Genomic DNA, 10,199 nt, shown 5'->3' on the forward strand with positions numbered 1-10,199 from the left:
AAATTAGCCAGGCGTGGCAGCGCATCCCTGTAAACCCAGCTACTCAGGAGGCTGAGGCAGGAGAATCACTTGAACCGGGGAGGTGGAGGTTGCGGTGAGCTGAGATCGCACCACTGCACTCCAACCTGGGTGACGAGCAAAACTGTCTCAAAAAAAAAAAAACAAAAAAAAAAACAAAAAAAAAACAAGGTCAGCCACCATCAAGCCTGTTCTTATGTATATTCTATCAACGGACAGAGCAGAACAATCATTCTAGCCCCAGCTCTGCCTGAAAGTCAGGCAATCTTAGACAAATCCACAAATTCCCTGAGCTGCCACATCTTCTTCAGTAGAAACAGGTACCTATTTGGTGCTGTATCTTTTCACAGTGCTCTAAGGATGAAATGAGATGTCTGTGAAAGGATTCTGAGACCGGGCACGGTGGCTCACACCTGTAATCTCAGCACTTTGGGAGGCCAAGGTGGGCAGATCATGAGGTCAGGAGGTCGAGAGCATCCTGGCTAACACAGCAAAACCTTGTCTCTACTAAAAATACAAAATTAGCCGGGCATGGTGGTACATGCCTGTAATCCCAGCTACTCGGGAGGCTGAGGCAGGACAATCACTTGAACCCAGGAGGCAGAGGTTGCAGTGAGCCAAGATCGTGCCATTACACTCCAGCCTGGGCAACAAGAGCAAAACTCCATCTCAAAAAAAAAAAAGAAAAAGAAAAAGAAAAGAAATGATTCTGTAAGGTATTATTACACATCCAAGAAGATGAAGCCAGTCTATTGGTATGTCATTGGATACACATACAGTGTTGGTTGGAATTTCCAGACAAGTTACAATGTCTTTATCGCCACCCTGAAGATTTTTGCCTCCTAATTTTACTTTTTGACTTCCGTTCTACAGAAATCCATCACCTCTAGTCCAGATAGCTGGGCTGCTGGTAGCCTGCCAACACTGTGTGTGTGGACAAAATGTCACATATTCCTGATGCCATATTCTCAAGCTTGCAGACTAGGAGGACTTAGACAGCTCATCCCTATTCTTCTTCCACCTGCCCATCACACTTTCCCAAGCATTCAGTTCAAATGCCCCACATTTTTGTGCCCTACAGAAGTAAAAAATTCACACTCACAAAGCAGCAACTAGAAGGAAATTCATGGAAAAGATTTTAAAAGATTTCTTAAGCAGCAAGCATCCTTGATGTGCCTAAGCAGCTGTTTGACAATTATTCGCTTTCTTTTTTTGTGAGACAAGGTCTTGCTTTGTAACCCAGGCTGGAGTGTAGTGGTAAGATCATGGCCCACTACAGCCTTGACCTCCTGGGCTCAAGGGATCCTCCAAACTCAACCCCCCAGGTAGCTGGGACTAAAGGCATGCACCATCATGCCCAGTTAATTTTTAAATTTTTGTACAGATGGTGTCTCACTGTGTTGCCCAGATTGGTCTCGAACTCCTGGCCTCAAGCAATCCTCCCACCTCGGCCTCCCAAAGTGCTGAGATCACAGGCATGAGCCACCACACCTGGCCAATTATTATCTTTAAATGCATTCTATTTATTTATTTATTATTTATTTAGAGATAGAGTCTTGCTTTGTTGCCCAGGCTGGAATGCAGTGGCATGATCTCAGCTCACTGTAACCTCTGCCTCCCAGGTTCAAGCAATTCTCATGCCTCAGCCTCCTGAGTAGCTGGGATTATAGGCATGAGCCACCACGGCCAGCTAATTTTTTGTATTCTTAATAGACAAGGTTTCATTATTTGGCCAGGCTGATCTCGAACTCCTGGCCACCTAGGCCTCCCAAAGTGCTGAGATTACAGGCGTGAGCCACCATACCCAGCCTTTTTAAATATATTCTTTCAAAACAAAATATTAAGGCCCTCAATTAATTTAATATTAGGAAGATAAAACACTCCAAAATCACCATAGAATTCATCATTAACAACTGATTTGCATATAATTCTTAAGAACATGTACATCAGGAAACCCTGCTTCCTTCCAAAATGAGGAAAAGCTAATTCTCCTAGTAACCAATTGGTGCTTATTTAGTTGAATAGGAAATAGAGTTTTGAGGGCTTGAACAGGGCAAGAGGACCAAGCCTCAAAGGCAGGGGTGGGAGAGAGTTCATCAGTCTTCTTGAGTGTCTTCTCTCTCAACAGCAAGTCTCTGCTCTTGCCTAATACCAACAACAGCCACAGACCATGCTCTGTAGGAACTGGACCAAATTCAAATATTCATTTGGGGCAGGGTTAGAGAGAATTCTGAGTGAAGAGATTCAAGATGACACGGCCAATCCAGAAGTTAGGTTGAATGCTCTCAACTCCCCTTCCAGGCCTGGGTTTGACAGTAGAACACACAACAATTTATTAACAAAATGCTGCAGTCTGGCTTTGAGGAAACATACAAGGCCAGCAATCTATCTTTCCAGGTCACCCTAACTCTCCTGTCCTCTCTCAAGTACACCCACACAAAGATTCTCCACTAAATGCCCTTCATTTTCAAGACCTGTCATAATTCCAGCTAGGAAGGCCAACTATCCAGTTTGCTGGTTCCTCATAAACTTGCTACTCTGCATATCCTAGTTACTACCACTGTAACTGGGTATGCAAGGTAAGTTACATATTTAAAATACAGGCTGTTTTTCATAGAACAAAGGAAAAAGGAAAAAAACATCAATTTTATATATGTATATTAGCAGTACCTACCAATAACAGGCTCCTAACTGCATACTGAATTGAATACTGTATTAAACAGTGAAAACTATTAGTTTACAAAACATTTTGCATCTCCACCCACCAGGAAAATCTAGACTTTAAGACATGAGCAGAGAAATTTAAAAATCCTGACATCTACAAATAAGTTGGGTACAGACCTAAGCCCCTATGAAGATAAATATTTTACCTTCAGCAATTGTAATCACTCTGCATTTTAAATGTCTTCAATTTGTCATTTTCAAACCCTCTTTTGCTTCTCACTATTTGATAATATGCAATTTCAGGTAGCTTTCTTAATCTCAGGTATAATGAAAGTAGTTTTTTTTTTAATATAGAAGTTTTAAAATTCAAAGATTATACCAGAATGATGCATTCTACTAATATGATATAAATAACTTTTAATGGCCTTGTATTTCAGTTCAGGATAACTAATGATATATGCCATAACCAAAGGTTTAAACCACAATAGAATCTAAATCTGCGAAGAACTAAATCTATTAGCCCTATATGAATTTAACACTTAGTCCAAGTCTCTAGTTTCCCATTTGCAAGTAGCATTGTCTTTGCCTTGATTTATCCCAAGGTACTAGAATTCAAAATACCACAAACTGACTCATCCTATAAAAAGGGAAAAACAGGTTTTTCTTTCAAAAAAAAGTGAAGGAAAATATGTCTAAGTAAAAACACACTAAAGAGCAAAACTACATACTTATTATGTAGTTTTAATCAGTCATTTTCAGGGGCAGTGGGGTAGGTGGAGGTACAAAGGGGACTTTTGGGGTGATGGAACTGTCTTGTGTCTTGTCTGTGGTGCTGGTTACATGACTGTGCATCTGTCAGAATTCATAGAGGTACACTTACAGAGGCTAAATTTTACTGTATGTAAATTATACTGCAGTAGCCTAATTTTTTTAAGTGCTATTGCACATAAAACAGTGTGCTAGACACTGAATTATGACATCTAACGTTCAAGCATACAATTCTCAAGGGTTCTAGATGTATTATCAAAAACTTACCATTAAACACTTCAAGTTCAGCCTTCAGTATTTTATATTTTATCCACATTTATATTCTATAAAATGACTCAAAACATCACCTAAACTTATCACAAGATGAATTTTGAATCATTATGTGTTCAATACACACTTAAAGAAAATCTCATTGTCTTATTCTTAAAAGTGAACATATCAATATCTATTAAATGTTAATTATATGGTTATGGGTTGAATTTGCTACTAAATTTTACCTTTTCTGAATTATAAATACATTCTGAGAAATGCAAACTGTGATTTATTCACATCCCTCAGAACACTACGAAATGTGTCCTAAACATGTTAATTGATTTCAGCGACTTCTATGTCTTGAGCAAGACTTCAGTGTTAACAAGTGTCTCATGGCTTTTAAAATGAGAACGTTTCAGAAATTCATCTAAAAAATTGCTTGAACGTAAAATGCAATCCTAAGGTGTATACTCTAATGCCTATTGATAAACAGATCCTTAGTTTCCCTCTAGAACTCATGTCAAAATACATTTTCTTCAGAAAAAATAGGAGTCAAAGATGTTAATCATATTCTTTTCATAGTCACATTACATTTGCTTTTTACAACACTCTCAGAAAAGTCTTTCCTTTCACATGTTCACTCTTTAAATGACAAACATCTTTCCCCTCACTAGACACTGAGTCACGAAACTTAGAGCAAAAATAAAACTTTCTAATGGAATGCCCATGTAAATACTAGAAATAAAGCAAAATAAGGCAAACTCTTTCCTTCAAAATGTTGCCTACCACACCCAAACACAATCCTGCTTTTTAAACAGCAAGTAAAAGTAAATCAACCTTACTTTCCTAAATAGAAGTCCACTCAAAGTTTTTTCCACAAATATAACATTCACTTGACTTAATATTATCCTTCCCAGAAGAATAACACACAGGGTGTTAGAAGGCAGTTGTTGGACTCCTCTTCAGCAAATAAAGGAGACCAGATAGAGCTTAGCTTGGTCTGCCCAGGAAAGGAGGAACGCAGCTTGCTGATATGGCTAAGGAATGCCAATTAATACATTTTAAAACCCCTATCATCTGCCTGAGACGTGTACATCTTCCTAGGCCCTCAAATTTCAATCAGAAAGTGTGTTCAACTCCACTGTCATTTCACCCACAGTGGGGAAATCCATCGAGGAAAACCACAGGAAAAAAAAAAGTTTTTCAGACATTCATATTAGCACAAGCAACCCAGAGCTCACAGCACAAACTAAATAAGTTAACTTGCCGGTGTCTTGAATGAAGACATTTAATCAAAGCATACATTTTCCATCTTTCCAGTAGCTTTCAAGACAGTTGGTTTTGGTGACCGTTTTTTTGGTCTTTTATTGTTCTCAACACGACTGGTTTCTCACCGCAGGATTTCAAACAAAATGAGACAATTAAATGACATCTCGAGCGAAGGGGCGCTTACCTTGCAGATAAACACACGGGCCTTGCCTTCTCTAAAATGCGGACACGTGCTTTTCCAGCATTATGGGGCTCCTGGCGCGCGCCCCGCGGCCACCTGTTGAGGAAAGCGAGCGCAGCTCCTGCAGCCCAGGCTCGGGGCGCCAGCCCTGCCCCGCAGCCCCGGGGCCCGTCGCAGCTCGGGTGGTCCCTCCCCGGCCCAGCGCTCGCCGCCTGCTCTCCGCCCTGCAAGTTTCAAGAGGCAGTTATTTCTCGCAGCCACTGCGCTTGCAACTGCCTCCGAGCGGGGGAGTGGGTGTCCAAAAAGCCAGCAGCTGGAGAAACTGAAAAGATCACAAGCGACTAAACGATAAGCCCCTTCTTCCTTTTAAAGACCGAGAGGAGGGTAGAGGGGAGTAGTGCCTGAGCCCACGTGACCACCGAGCCCGGGAGCCCGGCGGTCTCAGGAGCGCCCGGCGCCGCGCGTGACCCCAAAGTGGGAGCACCCTCGAGCCGCCTCCTGGTCCACCCCCAAGGATAGTGGCGCACAGATGGCGCTCCCCGCAGCCGCAGTCTCAGATTTAAGAGGTCTGTAGTAGGGCCTAAGAACATGCATTTCCAACCAGGTCCTGCGGGATGCCGACACTGATACAGCCAGTCTGGGGACCACACTTCGAGGATCACGTCCCCCCAGCCCCTGACTCACATAAGTGTCATTCAGTACAGAAGTCTGATTCTAAGGAGCCAGTGGTGAAACCAGAGAGGCTTTGGGTTTGTCAATCCCCAGCAGCATACGTTAACTTCGGGTCCTGGAGTGGCAAAGCCGTGGACTAGAGGTGGAGGGCGTGGGTTCTCAGCTCTCAAGAGCTCGCTAGGAAGGCCTTTCGCGTTAGATCAAAGATCCCAGGTACTTCCTCGAACTCACTTGGTGGAAGTGGCACTGGGGAGACCTGTGCCTCCGGCCGCTGCGCCCTTCTCGGCTGGAGGTACCTGCCCACCCCTCTCCTCAGGCGAAGGCCCCTCGCGCCTCCTGGTGGCAGCCCCAGTTCCCCCAGCTTAACGGGGTGTTCCCCTCACCCAACCCAGGAGGAGCCTCAGGGTGTGAGACTGCGACCACCATCTTAACTGGCTTTAAGGCAGCTGCTGCTGATGAAAATTAAAAGGAAAGTAACGTGTGACCCACAGGCCATTGCGAGAACCCAGTGTCACATCTGTGCCTAATTAATCATCAAACCACTCAGGTGGCATAAGGGACATGGTTTTTGAGGGTTGTGATCCAGATCTCTAACAGAGGAAGACCAAGGGGGCATTTGGAGGGAACCTTTTACAGTACCAGCCTCAACTGTTTAGTGTTTAGCCAAAATAGACACAAGTGTGCTCCGGGTTGATAAGGATGAGGTCCGCAGGTAATGAAGACAGGCTCCAAAGATGGAGAAGCACCTGCTTCATCAGCTAAACAATAGCTGTGAAAAGCCTCCACTGCCCCACACCAACTCCAATTTTCATTAAAGCTGACCTGGTTTCTCTCAGGTTGAAAGGCAGAGTCTCCCGGTCCTTGAGGCAGAGAAGTTAGTTTGGACAGGAAGAGTGTGTCGCTGGCAAATAAATGCAGTGGACAACATGCCAACCTCAGCCTCCCTGTCCCCTGTCCTGGGGTCCCTCAAGGTACCCAGTTCCCATATACTCCTCCTCCTTGCCACCTTATGGAGAAAATGTTAAATGATGGTTTAAAAAAATCAGCTTCGGCCGGGCGCGGTGGCTCAAGCCTGTAATCCCAGCACTTTGGGAGGCCGAGGCGGGTGGATCACGAGGTCAGGAGATCGAGACTATCCTGGCTAACATGGTGAAACCCCGTCTCTACTAAAAATACAAAAAACTAGCCGGGCGTGGTGGCGGGCGCCTGTAGTCTCAGCTACTTGGGAGGCTGAGGCGGGAGAATGGCGTGAACCCGGGAGGCGGAGCTTGCAGTGAGCGGAGATCACGCCACTGCACTCCAGCCTGGGAGACACAGCGAGACTCCGTCTCAAAAAAAAAAAAAAAAAAAAAAAAATTCAGCTTCATGGCCAGGCATGGTGGCTCACACCTGTAATCTCAGCACTTTGGGAGGCTGAGGCAGGTGGATCACAAGGTCAGGAGTTTGAGACCAGCGAGACCAACATGGTGAAACCTCGTCTCTACTAAAAATACAAAAATTAGCTGGACATGGTGGCATGCACCTGTAATCCCAGCTACTCAGGAGGCTGATGCAGGAGAATCGCTTGAACCTGGGAGGCGGAGGTTGCAGTGAGCCAAGATCATGCCACTGCATTCCAGCCTGGGTGACAAAGACTATGCCTAAAAAAAAAAAAAAAAAAAAAAAATCAGTTTCATTTGGTGGTATATACTTGTTAACAATATATCTCTGGAAATGGAAACCGTCATGAAGGAATTTCAACCATAAGCCAACAGGCAGAAAAAGATGGGTGAGGGTGAAGAAAATGCATCTATCAATATTAACATCATACCTGATGCTGTGCTAAACACCTGCACAGCATCTCATTTAATCCTCACACCAGCTCAGTGAGATATTGACTCCACTTTTCAGGTGAGGAAATTGAGGCTCACAGAGCTTCTATCAGCTACCTGAAGCCACATAGTGAAAAAGGAACCCAGTAACAACAGTGGCTTCATAGACAGCTACCACTTATTGGACATTTATGCCCCGCTTTCTGTCAATAATTCTTATTTTATATGCAAGCCTATAAGGCAAATTCTATTATCCCCATTTTATACTTGAGAAAATGAATGTTCAGGAAGGTTAAACAACCTCCCTATGGTCACATAACCTATCAGTGGCTAAGAAGGACTTGAATCCAGGAGAGAGGCCAAGGACCCATTGACCTCTATACCATGCCTGCAATCAATCAGAAATGAAGATGGCTTGACTCTCTGCTCTACGCAGAACACTGCAGACAAACTCCTGCCACCTGTGAGCCAAGCTTCTGCTCTGTGTTCACTGTGATGCTTCCTTCAGAAAGCATTCTACACACAGGAACAGCATGTTCTCTTTTTAGAGCAGCTCAAACACCCACAGAAGCTGTTTATTATACAAGGAAACCTCACTGCAGGAAATAATAAGCAGAAAATGAATGGGAGTGAGTACGTTTCCTTCTGACTCACCCTGTCCGTCAAGAAAGACAATGGTACCCAGGGATGGAAACTTTGCCTGGTTTAATGCAGAGGGAGAGGTTGATTATTCCAGTTCTACCTGAATTGTGATCACAATGACGAAGGGATTATTCTTGAGGCAGTTTATATCAATGGCTAGACCAAAAAGCACCCTGAAGCCTGGTATTGAGACGATGCCTGCTATATAAATGAGCAGGGTCCCAGCCTCATTTCCACCTCACCCCTGACCTGCCTAAGGAAGCACCCACATATGACATTGAAAGGACTGCTTGTCTCCAAAATAGACTACAATGGGGACTGAAATCTTCACTATTAAGTCATATTTTGGGGATAAAGCATTGAACTGTTAAAATTAAGTCATGTTATATATGATGGTTAATATTAATTTGCTAGCATTTATGATTAACAAGATGAGCTTGCAAGATGAGCTAGATGTCACCTGGGAAAGCAAAGGAAGTCAATGTAGTACAGGTATGGTTTGCTGTGAAGAGGAAGGAAAGCTTCTCCATAAAGGTGCACCTTCCTCATCTTCTCACCCCGCCCCTTCTCTATCTAGTGAAGTCTTACACATCCCAAAGCAAAGAGACCGAATAAGGTGAAGAGCACATTAGCCCAGTGAAATGTGCACATTGCCTCCCCCACAGCCCTCATCTTACCTGTCAACACAACCTGCGCTGCAATTGAACAGTGCATGTCTTATATCTCTAGCATTCTCCATGGTCCATAACACCCACCTAGCACAATCCAGGCATTCAACAAATGTTTGCTGAAGGCTTTGACTTGGAAAGATCAGAGGGAAACAGTAGGGAGAATTTTCCATAGGAAAGAAACTACCAAGAGGCAAAACAAAACCCTGTCAAAGGCAAGAAAGCAAAAGCTAATACAAAAAATTGAGGGAAAGAGGAACCCTACAGATGTCTAGAAGGGTGTCATGCCAAAGGGTGCCTTTGAATTTTTGCTTTATTCTCTGAGCTTGAGGTCAAGTAGGAGGATTTGGGTTCTGGGATACTCTTATCTGCTCCAGAGTATTATAGGAACAAGCTTATTTATATTATGTGGGTACCAATTGGTCTATTTTAAGAGAATCTGAGAGATAAAACCCTACACTTATGGAATTAATAAAGGAAGGGAAAGATTAATTGAACCTGCAATAACACCTCTTTTTGGTGGTGATGAATGAAAAAGATGGGATTACTAATTAATATGTCAGAGATCATCTCAACTGAACATAAATCAAAGTTCACAAAATGTGATTTGATATTTGAAACTTGAATTTGGATAGAGCTCTTTAGGATCACATCTTTTGTAGAAATAAAAACAAACCTAATATTTATTGAGCATCTTTCTAGCCTGGACACCACAGTAGGCAGGCTTGAATAGGTTGATTCACTTTTATTTCATTTAATCCTCATAAATTCCCTGGGACTCTCTGTTTTATGGATGGGAAAACTGAGGCTCAGAGAGCTAACATTTCTTTTATAAGTCGCCCATGTGCATTTGGTAGGGTGAAAGTTCCAACCCAACTTTACCAACCTACCTGCACATCCCATGTTTTCTCCGCTGTTACTGAGATGCTTTTCTTATTTGTTGCATAAATGGAGGCATGTCTGTCCTGTAGAGCCCAAATATTGTTGAATGAAATGTTGTCAATTTCTTGTCTAGGAATGACCACCTATGAGCATATTTATGTAACTCATTCTTTATTGATCTGTGTTGGACTGGGGACCTCAGAGGGTAACAAGGATATAAGCAGCAAGATAGACCTAACCTGATACCTGGGCACCAGGACCAAGAGATAAGGTTACTCTGACCTGCAGTTTAAATGAACCACTTGAGCAACCAGCACCTGCAGCCAACTCTTTCTAAATCACCCTTATTTGTCTCAGTCTTGATATTTGCTA

The 10,199-nt window shown here is 43.2% G+C and overlaps 1 protein-coding gene across 4 annotated transcripts in view; it reads right to left on the bottom strand.

The window, feature by feature from the left end:
- Positions 1-5,491, bottom strand: part of ESR2 (estrogen receptor 2) — a 68,940-nt gene extending 63,449 nt beyond the window's left edge. For all 4 annotated transcript variants that reach the window (XM_015453888.4, XM_065548898.2, XM_065548897.2 and 1 more), the window contains exon 1: positions 5,156-5,491. The gene's annotated coding sequence lies outside the window, so the exon portion shown is untranslated. The remainder of the gene's footprint in view (positions 1-5,155) is intronic.
- Between the last annotated feature and the right edge of the window lie 4,708 nt (positions 5,492-10,199).

Source organism: Macaca fascicularis, chromosome 7 (assembly GCF_037993035.2).
Source record: "Macaca fascicularis isolate 582-1 chromosome 7, T2T-MFA8v1.1".
Taxonomy (NCBI): domain Eukaryota; kingdom Metazoa; phylum Chordata; class Mammalia; order Primates; family Cercopithecidae; genus Macaca; species Macaca fascicularis.